The sequence below is a fragment of the Sorex araneus genome, chromosome 2, assembly GCF_027595985.1.
Source record: "Sorex araneus isolate mSorAra2 chromosome 2, mSorAra2.pri, whole genome shotgun sequence".
Classification (NCBI taxonomy): domain Eukaryota; kingdom Metazoa; phylum Chordata; class Mammalia; order Eulipotyphla; family Soricidae; genus Sorex; species Sorex araneus.
In genome coordinates this window covers 177,582,825-177,599,183 of record NC_073303.1, presented here as the reverse complement: position 1 = coordinate 177,599,183, position 16,359 = coordinate 177,582,825, and the positions used below count along the sequence as shown (strand labels likewise).

At 37.6% G+C, this 16,359-nt stretch overlaps 1 pseudogene; it reads right to left on the bottom strand.

Annotated features, from left to right (window-relative positions):
• Window positions 1–16,153, bottom strand: part of LOC101555376 (serine/threonine-protein kinase A-Raf-like) — a 33,860-nt pseudogene extending 17,707 nt beyond the window's left edge.
• Between the last annotated feature and the right edge of the window lie 206 nt (window positions 16,154–16,359).

Here is a 16,359-nt window from a genome sequence, read left to right as displayed (position 1 = left end):
ACAATCAGGAAATTTCGAAAGCTTAAATAAATTGAAGCTAGGAACTGTGGATAAATTTCAAATAGTTATGAGAATTTATTTGGTCATTTGAATGACTGAAGGCATTTATTTACAATAAAACACAGATTAGTAAAATCTACTTATATTCATTCCCTTTGTTCCCCCTAAAATAAATTGTAGAAGTCACCACTCACAAAATATATGTGAAAACGGAAAAAAGAAAGAATACAAAGAAAGAAATCATTAAATATCCAAAAATGTAGATGGTATTTCATTGTATGATAGTAACAGAACTAATTCATATTTTTAAGTTTTCTTTCATTGTTTTTCTTTTTATTGCCCTACTAGTCTACATTTTATAATCATTGAAACATTAGCAATATTACAAACAATTCTGGAATTTATGAACTAATATAAAAATATTACTTTCAAAAGATTTAGCTATTGTTTATCAAAGTGGGAGAGACTGCCAAGGGAATGAACTCTGGAATATGCAAGGACTGGTAGTGTCCTCAGGTATTCTGGAGAATACTTTCTGTTTGCTCATATAAAGTACATAAATGTTTGGCCTAGAGTGATAGCACAGCAGGTAGGGCGTTTGCCTTGCACATGGCTGACCTGGGTTTGATTCCTCCATCCCTCTTGGAGAGCCCGGCAAGCTACCTGTGGCGTATTTGATATGCCAAAAACAGCAACAAGTCTCACAATGGAGACGTTACTGATGCCCACTTGAGCAAATCGATGAACAACGGAATGACAGTGCTACAGTGGCAGTGCTACAGTGCTGCTTTCTGTTTGCTCATATAAAGTACATAAATATTTGGACAGGGAAGAATCCGGGCCATTCTGGAAGGCACCACAAGCTGGAGATTGCTCCGGACCCCAGACTGGGCCAACAACACAGGGGTACCAGACGGAGAAGGTACAGCCAGCACACCTTCTCTAGATGGAGCCCGGGCGACACTGAGCTTCAACCAACATGGCTCCAGTATGCGGGACTGGGACATCTCTAAACCACGAGGCCCACTTATGCAGCCGCGCGACCTTTCCCGAATTACAAAATATTTGCTCAGGAATGGCTTTGCCACCCCTGAGTGTCAATTATCTCAGAGGCACAGAAACAAATCTCAGAAATGCAGCAGCTGCTGGCCGATATACTCTAGGACCCTGAACTAAGCTATGACCCCGTGCAGCCCCGGGAGGGGAAGGGTTTCTGTCCCTTGGCCCTTTCCCCCCTGGACAGTATGGCGACCTCCACCGTTCAGAACCAACTGGACAGAGAGGTAGGAGTTTGCATTGATGGGACGGGATGCATGGGGAATCTTGCGATGGGGAAGGCAGAACCGACCCTGCCTCCTGCCCAAATGAGACCCCAAGCGGTCACCTATGGACAGCTCCTCCGCTCCTGAACAGCCATGATCCCAGCACCACAGAAATCAATCTTGAAATGCAGTGACTGCTGGCAGAAATACCTCTGGACTCAATACCAGAATTCCAAATCTGAGCGGCCACTTTCTAGACGGTACAACATCATATGCTCTTTGTTACCAACAATAGAAAACATGCAATCTAATGATGCCATTCCGACAGGTCTGACTGTTGGGGGAAAACTCCAAATAATGATAGTGAGTTTCCTGTTGAAAATTGAATGTAATCAAAGTAAGAAATGAGTAAAGTGAAAATCATCTGCCACACAGGCAGAGGGGGAGTGGAGGGGGGATATGCTGGGGTTATTGGGGTGGTGGAACATGTGCTCTGGTGAAGGGATGGGTGTTTGAGCATAGTATGGCTGAGACTCAATCCTGAAAACCCTGTAACTGTTCTCACGGTGACTCAATTAAAAAGTAAAAAAGAAATGAAATTAAAAAAATCACCATAAAGATAAAAATAAAACAATTTCTGGACAGGAATGATAGTACAGAAGGTAAAGCACTTGTCTTGCATGCAAACAACACATATTCAATCCCTGATCCCACTAGGAATAAGCCCTGAGCAATGCCATGTGTGATCCCCAAACAAACAAACAAACAGAAATAGTTAATAAAATTTCTAGGAGGTGGGTATATTTTTTCCTGAAATGGAAGCGACAAGAAAAATGATTTCAGAAACCTTTGGGCATTTTATCTTCAGGGATATTCTTAGAAGTGGAATTGCTAAGAAAAAAAATAATTTTATAACACAATTTTTGGGTATTTTTTTAGATATTGAGTCTTTTTCAGGCTATCACATTTCAGAGTATATGTTCAAAACCATCAGGTAGATCATGAAATGTTTATAAGTGTGATTTTCTGAATAGATATCATTTTCCCTACAAACATAAACAATATCAAAATTTTAGAAGTGTGTGGCAGTATATTTTTAAAAACATACTTGACTTTTTCAATGTGACAATAGTAATGATTTAATAAGGGCCTTACCACATTTGAAGTTTGTGATGATAGTATAAATCACCAGTCTGTGAAAGTTTGAGTGAATACTTTGTGGGCAAACATACATAAAGTCGACAAGTATGTGGGTTATAGAGAATGAGAACTGTCTGTCATCTTGTGGCACTATGAGATTCAATAGCTCTTGCCGAATTATATAATTTGAGTTTGTGAATGAACAGATCAATTAAGAACATTGATAAAATATGTAAATTGCTACTCTCATCATGGTTCTTTTGTTGTACATGGAACACACTCGGAAGATGTTATGGGAAGAGAAAGCCCGTTCTCTCGGGAGAGCAAAGACAGTGCAGGAGCAGCATGAGATTAAAAGGACCCGAGAATCAAGTGAGAAACCCAGGGTGAAATGTAATGTGATACTAGGAAGTCAGCAGGTTGTATTCAACAACATGAAACATTCAGTGTTTCATAAGTATTTTCAGATCTGACCATGGAAATTTTAAATTATCTGAAGATTTTTGTTTCAGATTGCTGTGTCTAAAAAACTGTTTATTATTGAAACTATTATCTCAGTTTGTATAACCAATCTAAAGGGGGTTATAATAAAGAGCTTTAATAATTAGACACTAGTTATTAAATGCAAGGTAATTTTAAACAGATGTCCCATGATTAACTGCTAATATGTAATGGGCTGGGGAGATAGTAGAGTCAAGGAAGTGCTTGTCATACACACAATCAATCCAGGTTTCATCCCTGGCACTGCATATGGTCCTCTGAGCTGCATCAGGAGCGATCCCTTAGTGTAGAGCCAGGAGTAAGCCGTGAGTACCATTGATGTGGCCCAAAAATCAAAATAAAATTTATGTACTATAACAAAATGTGCCATTAAATAATTTTTAAAATGTCCTAAAATACCACAGATACTTTATCTATCAACTTATTATTTGAGCTTCTATATAAACTCAACAAAATGTGACTCATAAAATTTGATTAACATTTAAAATTTCCATTAAGAAAAATTATAATATGAATTGTTCGTAGCAACCAATTAATAAAAATCATCTACATAAATTATGGAAAAATATATAGTTTTACAAAAGTGAATAAGCTGTTACAATATTTGTAGAAAATTCAAAATAACCTAAAGACTTTAACAAACACATCTTGAGGATACATTGTATTTACATATTGTTGACAGTAATTTCACTTCAAATGATAACTCAAGGTATGGAATGTTACTCAATGTGTAAAGTGGCAGTGTATAAGTCCTACTGCATATAAATTAAAATCAGACACACACAAAAATTCTGTGCTTAAGTTAGTATTGTGGCCTTTATCGCACTGATCAAGTGCTGCATTTCCTAGTTCCTTCATTTATCTTATTTTCCACTATTGTGTCACTTATTTGTCATGACATGTTTGCAAAGATTCACTTAGCTCTAATGATTTCCATCTCTTTCACTTTGATTTAAGCCCATATTTGGCAGAAAATTAATAGCCAAGCATTAACTCTTAAAATTCAGCACTTCCTTTATTCACAAAAATATTATGAATTCATTTTCTGGGCCACTAATGACAGAGTACTCAACAACAAAATTTTATGAAAAGAAAGTCTCCCTCAAGAAAACAAAATAAAAACTGATAAAAGTATTAGCAAGGCAGCTAAAATTGTGCTGTCGGACTCCACTTCTACGCCAGGCACTGTGTCCAGTTTGAGTAACTCTAACCTCAAACCCAGATGTGTGCACAGCCTGAAAACCCACACTCTCACCCAAAGAGCCAAGGAGCCCTGATCTGCAGTCCTGTGTCATTGGATCCTGCCCCTATGAGAGATGCTGGCATCAGTTTGAGTCACTCTAACCTTTAAGTCAATTACTGCATGGTAATTTCTTCAAATTACTGAAGAAAGTACTTTTTACGTATCTTGTATTGGGGGTCGGTGGGGAGTTGCATCTCTATTTCACAGACTCTACACTGACTTAAATGTCAGCTAACTTAAGCAAGTAAATAGCTGCCAATTTCGGGGGGCTCTCTGCAAACAAAAATTACACGATAAGGAAAATAAGCTGAACAGTAGATGTAGTACTGGTAGGCGCCTAGTATTAACTAACACCCTAACACATCTGTTGTGGGAAATCTGAACCTCCACCATCAATACCCAGAAAACTCGAAGAACAATAGAAAGACTAAGGAACTCAGATGAAGTTGCAGATAGGGAGGGATGGAAACCCAGACAATTCCCCAAGCCTACCAAAAAGCTTGAGCCCGGTCGATGAGAACCAAAAATCAATATTCACTGCACTGTTAGCAGAAATTAAACAAAGCACTTCCAGTGAAATTAAGCAATCACTACATGAGGAATTCAACCAACTGAAAGAAAACTGTTTCAGAAGATGAGAGATTCCATACAAATGGAAATGAAGGAGCTAGAGAACACACTAGGAAGCAATAGAAACAGTCTCACAGAGGAAGAGCCATTTAGATGAATTTGAAGACAAAATACAGGCCAACATTAATAATGAAGTCAAAAAGGATAAGAGAAACAAAAGAATGGAAGACTATGCTAGATAGTTAATAAACAAAGACAGAAAAAAAATATTTGAATTAAGAGAATGCCAGAAGGTGAAGTAAAAAGGAAAGGTGAAGAAAGAGTGGTTGGGAGAGCTAATAACTGAGGACTTGCCCAGGCAAGCAGGGTCAGTAGGGAGACAGCTGAGCAGATTCAAGGAGACAAAAGAGCACCATGCAAAACAGACCCAAGCAAAACAACACCAAGACACACAGTAATCAAACTCGCAAAATCCAAAGAGAGAGACAAATTTCTTTTTTTTTTAATGAATCACAATGGGGTACAGTTACAGACTTAAAAATTTCCATGCTTACATTTTAGTCATGCAATGGATCCAGTGCCCATCCCTCCATCAGTGCCCATTCTCTACCACCAATATTCAAGTATCCATCCCATCCCCCCCACCCCCCAGCCTCCTCCCCTCTGCCTCTGTGACAGGCACATTTCCTTTTACTCTCTCTCTCTCTGTGTCTCTCTCTGTCTCTGTCTCTGTCTCTGTCTCTCTCTCTCTCCTCTAGAGTTTTGTGTTCTGCAATGCAAGTATTGAGTGGCTATCATGTTCAGTCTATAGTCTACTTTTGGCACACATCTCTCATCCTGAGCGGGCCCTCAAAATACTGTTTACTTGGCTGTCCAATCTCTATCTGAGCTGGAGAGCCAAATTTTTTTTAAAGCAGCAAAAGATAAGACAAACCTTAAATATAAGGGAACTGACATAACAATTACAACAGATCTCCCATACAAAATAGTACAGAGTAGAACAGAGTGTAATGACATATTCAAATTACTGAATGAAGGAACTTTTAACTTAGATTCCACTATCCAACAAAGCTCTTATTTAGATGGGAGTGAGGGATACAGTCTCAGACAAACAACAGTTGGTGACATTTGTGATAAGCAAACCAACCCTGAATGAACTACTGAAAGGCTACTTATATATACCAAATATTCAATTGTATAATCCAAATCATACATGGTAAAATGGCAACACAGCCCTTACTCAATAATATCCCTGACTGTTTTGCCTATGTTTCCTTTATGTACCTTAAAGATTTAGGTCCGATGTTGAGGTCTTTAATTCATTTGATCTCACCTTTGTGCCTTGCATTAAACAGGGGTCTGAGTTCATTTTTCACATGTAGCTGTCCAGTTTTCCCAGCAGTACTTGTTGCAGAGGCTTTCCCTCCTCCACTTTATAGTTCTTGCTCATTTATCAAAGAATAAATGATCATATATTTGTGCGTCTATGTCAGGATATTCAACTCTATTCCATTGATCTCCAGGTCTGACTTTATTTCAATACCATGCTGTTTTAATTACTACTGCTTCTTAGTACCATTTGAAGCTGGGAAAAATGATGCATCCCATCATGTTTTTCCCAAAGATTTCTTAAGCTATTCATGAGGTTTATTATTCCATGTGAATTTCAGGATTTTTTAAATTGTTTCTTTGAAAAATATTATATACATTCTTTTTTTCAATATTTATTTATTTATTTATTTAATTGAATCCATGTGGAAAGTTACAAAGTTCTCAGGCTTATGTCTCAGTTATACAATATTAAAACACCCATCCCTTCACCAGTGCCCATATTCCACCACCAAATACCCCAGTATACCTCCCGCCCCCGCCCCTGCCCCCACCCCCAACTGCATAACTGATGAATTTCACTTCATTTTCTCTTTACCTTGATTACATTCCATATTTCAACACAAAACTCACTATTGTTGTTGGAGTTTCCCCCCAAGAAAGACAGCCCTACTACCAAGGAAGCATTTGATAATTAGTTTTCCACTGCTGAGAAGGAAGAGAATATGTACACCCACTGCTCCAAGTACATAACTCTTTTTTTTCTTTTCCCTTTTTTTTTCCCTCCTCCCCCTTCTCCCACCTCATAGTACGGTGGATGCCACGCCACGTTTCTCCCCGAAAATGGGAAACAACCAGGAAAGAGGGATATTTCCTCTTTCTCGGCCGGCGTGGGGCTATTGCTTAGTTCACAGTATAGAGAAATGGCTGCTACTTTGATTACCTTCAATATTTCAACAAAAAACTCAGTTATTGTTTGGAGCTTCCCCCCAAAGTCAGACCTGCTAAAAAGGAACCATTTCACTTTGCTGACAATTAAGAGATGTTAAGTCGGTTTTGGATTTCTGTATAAAGTCCAGGGAAAATTCTGCCAGAAATTGCATAGCCCAGCTCACAGTCCCAGTGCATTGCTGTAAGAAGCTGCGCTGGATGCCAAAATGGGTTAGGCCTCAGCAATCAAAGTCTTTAGGTGCAGAGGGTCCCTATATATATTCTTATAGGGAATACATTGAATCTGTATAATACTTTGGGCGGTATTGCCATTTTGACAATGTTAATCTTCCCAATCTGCATGTTCTCTTTTATTTCTTGAAGTAGTGTTTTGTAGGTTCGTTTGTATAGATCCTTAGCCTCTTTAGTTGAACTGATTCTGAGGAACTTGATTTTCTGAGGCACAATTGTTAAAAAAAATATTAAACAAAAATAGTATGAGACTATGGGGCACTGCAGGAAATGTTTGGGGGAACACTGGATCAAGGGTGAGCCCCTGTGCCTTGGCCAAAGCAGACAGCAGGGTCCCTTGGTTTTCCAGCAGTGATTCTTCCCTCTCTCCTCAAATGGGAGGATAGAACGTCCAGTCACTGTATCTAAAACAAAATGTCAGGGACCATTGAGCATGCTAGTTGCCAGCCATCCAGGAAGAGTGAGGAAACAGAACACCCTGTTTGACTGCTCGTGGGCTTGTGTGGGAAATCCCAGCCAAAACGTGCTCATCCATTGTTCTCAGTTTTCTCTTAAGGTATATAACCCTACGCCTGACTGCAGTAAAGTGAGTCTTCTCCCTGTAGAGGCTCCCTGAGTGTGTGTCTTGCCTTTGTCTCTCTTGTCGTTACATATGGCTTGTAACGACATCCTCTCTCTAGGGGCTGTCTTCCTTCCCTGTCCCATACACACCAGGTGGGGTTAGATGGACTGCCATGACCATCTCTCACTAGTTCCATGGACCCAACATGTCATAGTGGCATAAAACTAATATCCAAGGCCAGGAAAAACAGGGGCTAGGAAGACTGGTCAATGGTTCAAAGTTTCCCACAAGTGTATATGGGGAAAAGGGCAGTTAGGATAGAAAATGAACCAATATGGATGGTCACAAATCACATGAATCACAAAAACCTGTTAATCGTCGATTTCTCGAGCGGGCTCAGTAACCTCTCTATTCGTCTCTATTCATCCTTTCCCTGATCTTAGAAGTCTCTCTCAACTTGGCCCTCCCAATGTCGCACTGGGGGCTCTTTCAGTGTCAGGGGAATGAGATCCAGCTTGTTACTGGCTTTAGTATATAAATACACCATGGGAAGCTTGCAAGGCTGTCCCATGTGGGCAGGAAACTCTCAGAAGCTTGCCAGTTTCTCCCAGAGGGAGAAGTAGGCTACCATTCTTATTGTCTCTTTCTCTCACTTTAGGCAAGATGGTTTACAATACAGATACTGAAACGTTATCATGTATATCTCATATATGAATGGTAATAGGTAGAAATGATCACTTTGGACAAGAACTGAGTGTTGAAAGTATGTAAAGAGATACTCATGGTGTATTCAATATGCCGAAACAGTAACAACAAGTCTAACAATGGAGATATGACTGTTGCCCATTAGAGCAAATCGATGAACAACAGGACAATAGTGCTACAGTGTTGACAGTCAACATCAAACTTACTGATCAAAAATTGAATTCTCACCTGTCATTGTAGGGAAAAAGGCAAGTCCAGTTCAATCTCTATAAATGTATTAAAAATGTTCGACTTGCAATAATGCAATTTCTGGCAAATATTTCTCTGGACTTAGTTACTAAAATTCAGAAATCCAAAACCGTGAGGCTGCTAGTGCAGCTGCTCAACATCATATCTCTTCACTCTCGGCAATGGAGAACAAATTATCAAATGCTTTCTTTTCAGCACGTCCGACTTTAGGGGGGAGAAACTCCAAAAATAATAGTGAGTTTTTTGTTGAAATATTGAATGTAATCAAAGTAAAGTGAAAATAAAGTGAAATTTATCAGTTACACAGGCGGGGTGGGGGGCTGGGGAGGTGGGGGGGTGGGGGGGAAGTTTACTCTGATTTTTGGTGGTGGAATATGTGCACTGGTGTAGGGATGGGTGTTCGAGCATTGTATAACTGAGACTTAAACCTGAAAGCTTTGTAACTTCCCACATGTTGATTCAATAAAAGAATAAATTTAAAAAAGATTAAAAAAAATAAAAATGTGCTTAAATATTTACTTAGTTAAAAAATAGAAATAACTATCAGCATTGAAAAATAATGAAATAATCTAATGCATACTTTTAGTGAGTGATCAATATATTATTATAAACAACCAGACAAAAATGATTCATCGAGAAAAAAAATAAATCCAACATGTAATTGAGTAAATAATTCATCAAATTACTGGAGCTCTAAGTTGGTCCAGAATTAATGAAAAGAAAAGCTTTTTGGTTCGGATTTTCAATCCCATATTCTCTTTTGAACATGTGTTTTACTTATTTGTTGCCATGCTTCTTTGCTTGACTATTTCCACTCTGGAGAAGCCCGAGTTCTCTTTAAACACACATTTCTGCTTTATTTCTCCTCTTACATCTTTCTAAGCAAGTTTCATTTAATATGATCTATCTTATTTCATTAAATTAAAAAAAAGAAAGATTTCTGGAATCGCAGTTATATTCTAGGTTGTGATAATGGCTCTCTAGTTGTACACATTTCTCAACACTTACAGAAATAGAACTATACTCTTAAAGTAGGTACAATTTATTACAGGTAACTACATCTTTATCAGTTTGATTTGAAATTTGAAATGTGTAAGAGAATTTTTTAAAAAATGTTTATTTTATTACATAATTTGAATATATCATAAATGAAGTAACTACTTTTCAACTTAAATAGCTTATTATAATTATGTACTGTTCTATTATGTAGAGTGTATCTGCTTGCAATACATAATTTCATAAAAAATCAGAAAAAAGGAGGCATCTTAGTTTTAATTACATATTTGAACATAAATCTATGACCAATCATTTAAGAATGTTTTATCTTTGGTAATTTTCAACAGATTGCTAAGATATAAACTTGGTGTCTGGTGAGGAATTACTGAGATCACTGTCTTATGAAAAATATATCCTACCACCTGTAAAACAAATCCAGCAGAGGAACCATAAAAACTGATCTTGATAAAACAGGTGAGAAAGGATGTTATAATTACATTAAGTCCGACTGTGCTATTTGGTCTGTTTGCATCTCTGGTCTCTGAGAAATCTTGTGAAATCAGGGTTATTTTCTTAAAATGGAAATTGGCCTGTCACATAATACTATTCTGGTCATAGTCTTAACTTTATTCTGAAATATCAGATAGGACTGTTGGTTATGGTTTCTAAAATATTTTCAAACCTAAGAGCATAAGAGTGTTCCAGGATAGGAAATGATATTTAAAAAAAATAAGCAAAACCAAACAGAATTTATTCAAGTTAAAGTCAATTCCAACCAGGAGTACAGGAAAAGAAGAATTTATCTGAATGTTTTTTCAAAAATATCTATAATATACCTATGATAGCTATTCAATTCAGGTTTGTCACTATGCCTGAAATAAAAAAGACTAGAAGTGTATCAGTAGAACAACAATCTCAAATACAATAAGGTCTTAAAAAGAAAAGAAAGAACAAAAAGAAAGACAAGCACAATAAAAACTGTAGCTTAAGGAAATTGCTTTTTACCTCTGCCACACCACAAACACATTTGCAGTTAAAGCTTTTATTATAATTATCCTCAGTGGACAGAAAATGTGAGTAATCAACTCAGATCTACATAACACGTTGGAAAACAGGATGATGAAAGTTATTAGTACATTCAATAAAAAGGAAAGATGGCCACTTATTTCTCTTAAAGAATATTCAAAGTTAGTGCTTGTTATTTTGCTTAGAAGAGCATATAACTTACATTTCATTGTTTTTTACGTGACATAAGTATATATCCAATAGATTTATTTTTTCTCCAAACTTGTTTAAATGAAGGTCAAAAAAAGGGAGAGGAAAACTCTGTATCCGTCTTTTATTTTTGATCTGAAAAATACCACAAAATGAAAATTAATATTGATTTATACTAAAAGGACAGATATTTTGGTGGTTATATATGTTTAAAATAGGCATATTATTGAAATATAGGGACATCACTATAATGTGGAATTATGATTTAATCATCAAAAAAAGAAAGAAAATGTATCTTCTATTCTTGAGACCAGAACTAAACCAAATTGTTGCTTAACAATAATTCATGTCATAAATAATCACAGTGACTGTTGGAATCACATATGTGATATTTGATTTGTACAATATAGAAATGCTTACACATTTCATTAGCAGAATAATAGCCCCAGAGACATTCAGGTCTCAATTCTTGGAGTAGTAAATGTTAGGTTACATTTCAAATGTAGGAGCATTAAAAGTGTAGCTGAAATTAATGTTTCTAATGAAGCGACTTTATAGAAAGATTAACCAGAACTACCTAGACTGGGTCAATGTAATCATAAGGTCCTTAAGAATAGTAATGGGAGTTAAAATTGAGAGTCAAAAATATGTCAATATGAAAATGCATTAACTGACACTGATGACTTTGAAGATGAAGGGAGATGGCCAAGAGCAAAGGAGTGTAGATATCTGCTAGAACTAAAGAATCAAGAAAATAGATTCTTCCCTACAGCATCAAGAAGTTTGCCAAGCTGAAACTTCAGGTTAGCCCTCTCAGATGTTTTGAACTTCTAATATTCAGAACTAGAAGAAAATAAACTTACATTGTTTAAGTTGCTGATTTTAGGTGACATCATCACAGCAGAAGTGTAAAATAAGTATACCTCAAATATCCTGATCCATGCTCCCACAATGCAGTGACAAAATAATAAAAGGAACTTTATAGGACATTTTGAATTCTTCCTATGTACTGGAAGACTTCATCATCATCATCATCATCATCATCATCATCATCATCATCATCATTATCATCATCATCATCATCATCATCATCATCATCATCATCATCATCATCCCATTGATTGTCGAATTTCTTAAGCAGTCTCAGTAATGTCTCCATTTGTCCTAGCCCTGAAATTTTAGAAGCTTCTCTTTACTCGTCCTTCCCAATGATGCTGCATTGGAGGCTCTTTCAGGATCAGGGGAATGAGACCCAGCTTGTTACTGGTTTTGGCATATTAATACAACGTGGGGGCCTTGTGAGGCTCTCCCATATGGGCAGGAAACTCCTGGTAGTTTTCCAGGTTTTCGCAGAGGAGAAAGAAGTAGGCTATTAGATATTGCCTGGCCGTGAATCGGCTGTGTGCTTCTGGGAGCTTGCTTTCAAGTCTCTGGATGCTGGCCGTGGATGGGATTACATGGCGCTGGGGGAAGTCCCTGGGTGTGACCACCTAGTTACTGGGAAATGGGAAATCTGGGCAGAGGAGGCCCAGTCCCCATCCGAGCAGGCTTGGAGGTCTCAGCCACGGGTCCCCCACACCTGGGTTCCTCTGCCAGTACCTTCATGCATGAGACCTGTCCGAAAGTGTGGAGAGGGGCCTTGAGCATGGGCTTTGGCTAAGTTCCGGAGGTCTTTGACCGCCGTGAGCTCTGCTCAGGGTGGCAAGGGAAGCTGGAGCTATCCGCCCTGATGGGCCCTGGGAAAGAGCCAGGTGTGCAGGCAAGAGACTCTGCCACTGGAAGACTTAAAATCTATTTTTGTTCTTATAGGTCTCTGCAAAAAAATGAGAAGTTTATGAATAAAGAAAATTTACTATGGAAAATAACTTATCGAATGATGCTTGACGGAAGATTTAAGCATCTTTTTTTTTTAAGTCACCATGAGATTACAAAGTTATTCATAATTGGGTTCAGGCATAGGTTGTTAAAACACCAACCCTTTCACCAGTGCTCACTTAACTCTTCCAATCCCAACACTACCTATCTCTACTTCCCAACCACCAGTCTTCCTCTATGTGAAAGACTTTTAAAATATAAAATTTTTGTACTGTGACTTACAATATTGTTATTGATAGGATTTCATACTTTACCACCTGTCGGCATTATCTCTTCCTCCTTGTTGAATGCTTTCCTCCGCCACAGCCAATGCCCTCTCCTTGCCCTATTACCTGGCAGTCTCAGGTTGCATGCTTCCTATGAATTCCAGCTCTCATATTGTTTCCATTATCTTTGGGCCTTTGCTATTACCCATTATAACCCAAATACTAGGCAGAGAATTCCATGTTGATCTCTGTCCCTCTAACTAACCACTCAGCTTGATATTCGCAAGGCCCCACCATATAGTAGCAAATTGCATGACTTTATCTTTTTGTATGGCAGAGTAGAATTTCATTGTGTTTATGTACCATAGTTTGCTTATCCAATCATACATTCTTGGACACTTGGGTTGTTTTCAGATTCTGGCCATTGTAGACAGTGCTATCAGGAACATAGGGGGCACACACGTCTTTTCTCAATTTTGTTTTGGTCCCTGGGATTAGGTTTAAAGAATTGGTGTTACTGGGTCAAGTGGAAGCTCAATTCCTAGACTTTTTTAGAGATGTAAAATTGTTTTCCAGAAAGCTGAACATGTAGACATTCCCACCAGCAGCAAATGAGAGTTCCTTTCTTCTGCATCCATAGCAACACTTGTTGTTCTTTTTGGTGTGTGCCAATCTCTGTGTCATGAGATGTTATCTCATTGTTCTTTTGATTTGTATCTCCCTATTCATTAGTGATGGCAAGCAGTTTTTTCTAAACATAGGTATTTTGAAGTCATTTTAAAGACTGATCATTTCCCATGATATCCACTGTCTTGTGGGTATTTTAATCTTACTTTAGATTCATTTCTTAACGATCTAAAATTGTCACTAGATGAAAGTATCTAAAATACTGTCACTACATCTTATTATCCAGAAACAGCATATTTTTTAATTTACATGTTTATTAAAGGATAGGGTGAAAAATTTCTATGTAGATAGAAATTAAACAAATTTACACTCATCCTTTGAAAGATAGACTGTTTATTTTTATCACACAGCTGATTTGTGTTGATTGAAAATACTTCAGGTTTACAACAAGTGATCAGAAAATCAAATCTGTATCAAATATTGTGTTGTTATACTACATGCACTTATTTCACAAAGGAAAAAAATCTTTCCTAACAAATAGAATATGAATACAATTATTGGAAGAAATGCACTGTTGTGAAAATGTGCAATAGCCCAAACCACTATGATATTTTTATTGACCTAATATACCCCAAACACTGCTTTGTCTGAATAGAACAACTTTTCCTATTAGTCTTTTTTCTTCTATTGGCCTCAGTTCCTAGTAAAACTGCAAACCACGTTTTACAATCTGTGATGTGGTTCTTTTATGTTCCCTTTACACCTTGTTCTTTCCTGGTGAAAGGAAAAAGACTGGCTAAGGACATCATACTAGGGAAGTCTTTATTTCTGCTGAAAGCAGCACAGATAATTATGATGAGAAGTCAAGCACTCATGTTTCTGACAACATCACTATTTTCTGACATCTGAGTCAATAGCTCAGCAGGCACTTACAGTGCCAGCTTGCCAGGTACGCAATTTTCACTTGATAGGTAATTCAGATATTGGCCTCTTAGTTCCTTAACTGTCTGGATGTGGGAATCCAAGAACAGCTTATAGATCAGACCCTTGAGGGAAAGGAGTCCCATATTCAGACTCCCAATCTTCAACAGACCATTAAGAAAGGAATCCCATTGGGTAAACACAGAAGCTTCCTATGAAGCAAAATGAAGCAGAAAGGGAGGACATTACAGGGGCGGCAAAGTTAATGTGAACTCAGTAAGAAGACCAAGTATCTAGATGATTATGTGAGAATAATTTGGAATGATATATTCTATTTGAGACATAACATTTTAAATGAAATTGAAATTTTAGAATAAATTCTTATTCTCAGTATGTAGGCTTAAGTATTTATGAAAGCTTGGTGTTCTACATTTTAGGCAGAATAAACCTGCTTTGTTATTTTTTTTCAATATATTTTCTTCGGACTGGAGTGATAGCACAGCGGGTAGGGCGTTGGCCTTGCATGTGATTCTTCCGTGCTACCGAGAGTATACCACTACACAGCAGAGCTTGGCAAGCTACCTGTGGCGTACTCGATATGCCAAAAACAATAACAACAAGTTTTACAGTGGAGACATTGCTGGTGCCTGCTCGAGCAAATCGATGAAAAACGGGATGACAGTGCTACAGTGCAGTGCCATCTTTTCTTCGAAGACTCATTCATACTTGACTATAGATTGTTTTATTATTCAAATATAAATGTTTCATAATGCTTAAAATACAAACACATTTTTAGAAGTCCAAGACTCAAGAAAGGCTAGAAATTTTTAGTTTTAATATGGAATCCAAGAATAGAAGGATTGAAGGAGTAATATCTACTAGGTTACAGTAGATATTTGTGTGAGTCTTAAATTTATGAAGAGTAACTTACAAGGAAGGAACAGTACCTATATTATAAAGTGTGCTTTTCACCTGGCTTGCAAAATCAGAATTAGTCTCAAGACAGAGCTGGCATTCTCATATCATTTTTTGTTTGTTTGTTTTTGTTTGGGGGGGTCAAGCCTGGTGATACGCAGGGATTACTCATGGCTTTGCACTCAGGAATTACTCCCGGCAATGCTTCAGGGGACCACAGGAATGCAGGGGATTAAACCAGGGGTCAGTCATGTGCAAGGCCTTGCAGGACCGCTGCTGTTTGAAAAGCAAGAAAACCTAGGTACAGTGAGGACTGAAGCTGGCTTGGAGAGGTCCATCACCCAAAATCCCTACCTGCTATACAATTGCTCTGGCCCCAGCATCCTGATATTTCAATATTCAAAGGTCCTTTTGCTTAAAGAATCAAATTTAAGAAAAAATAAAAAAAAAGAAAGGGAGAGAGATGAGGTTATGCTCATTAGCCACAAACACTTCTAGGTATCTCAGGAACAAATACTCTTGAATCAGCTAGCAAGTCTCCACAGATGTGCATTGTTTCATTTTCTTCTTGAAAATCACCAATTCCACATCTGCTTGCAAATTCTCCATTATTAAGTCCTATTGATGGAGTTATTTCTAAAATAGGATCCTTCATTTTGCCTAGCTTTATTTACACTTCAAACAAACAAACAACTGTTATCTACCTATTTCCATCTGCTACCCTTTGGCATTTTTCATTAACATATGGCCCTTACTTTTACTTGTTCCATAAGTCTAATTTTTGTAGTTTGGTATACTGTCCATTGTTGAGAGAAAGCGGGATGTTCAAATCTTTTGTGTCTAGTAGAAAGAATGTATTGC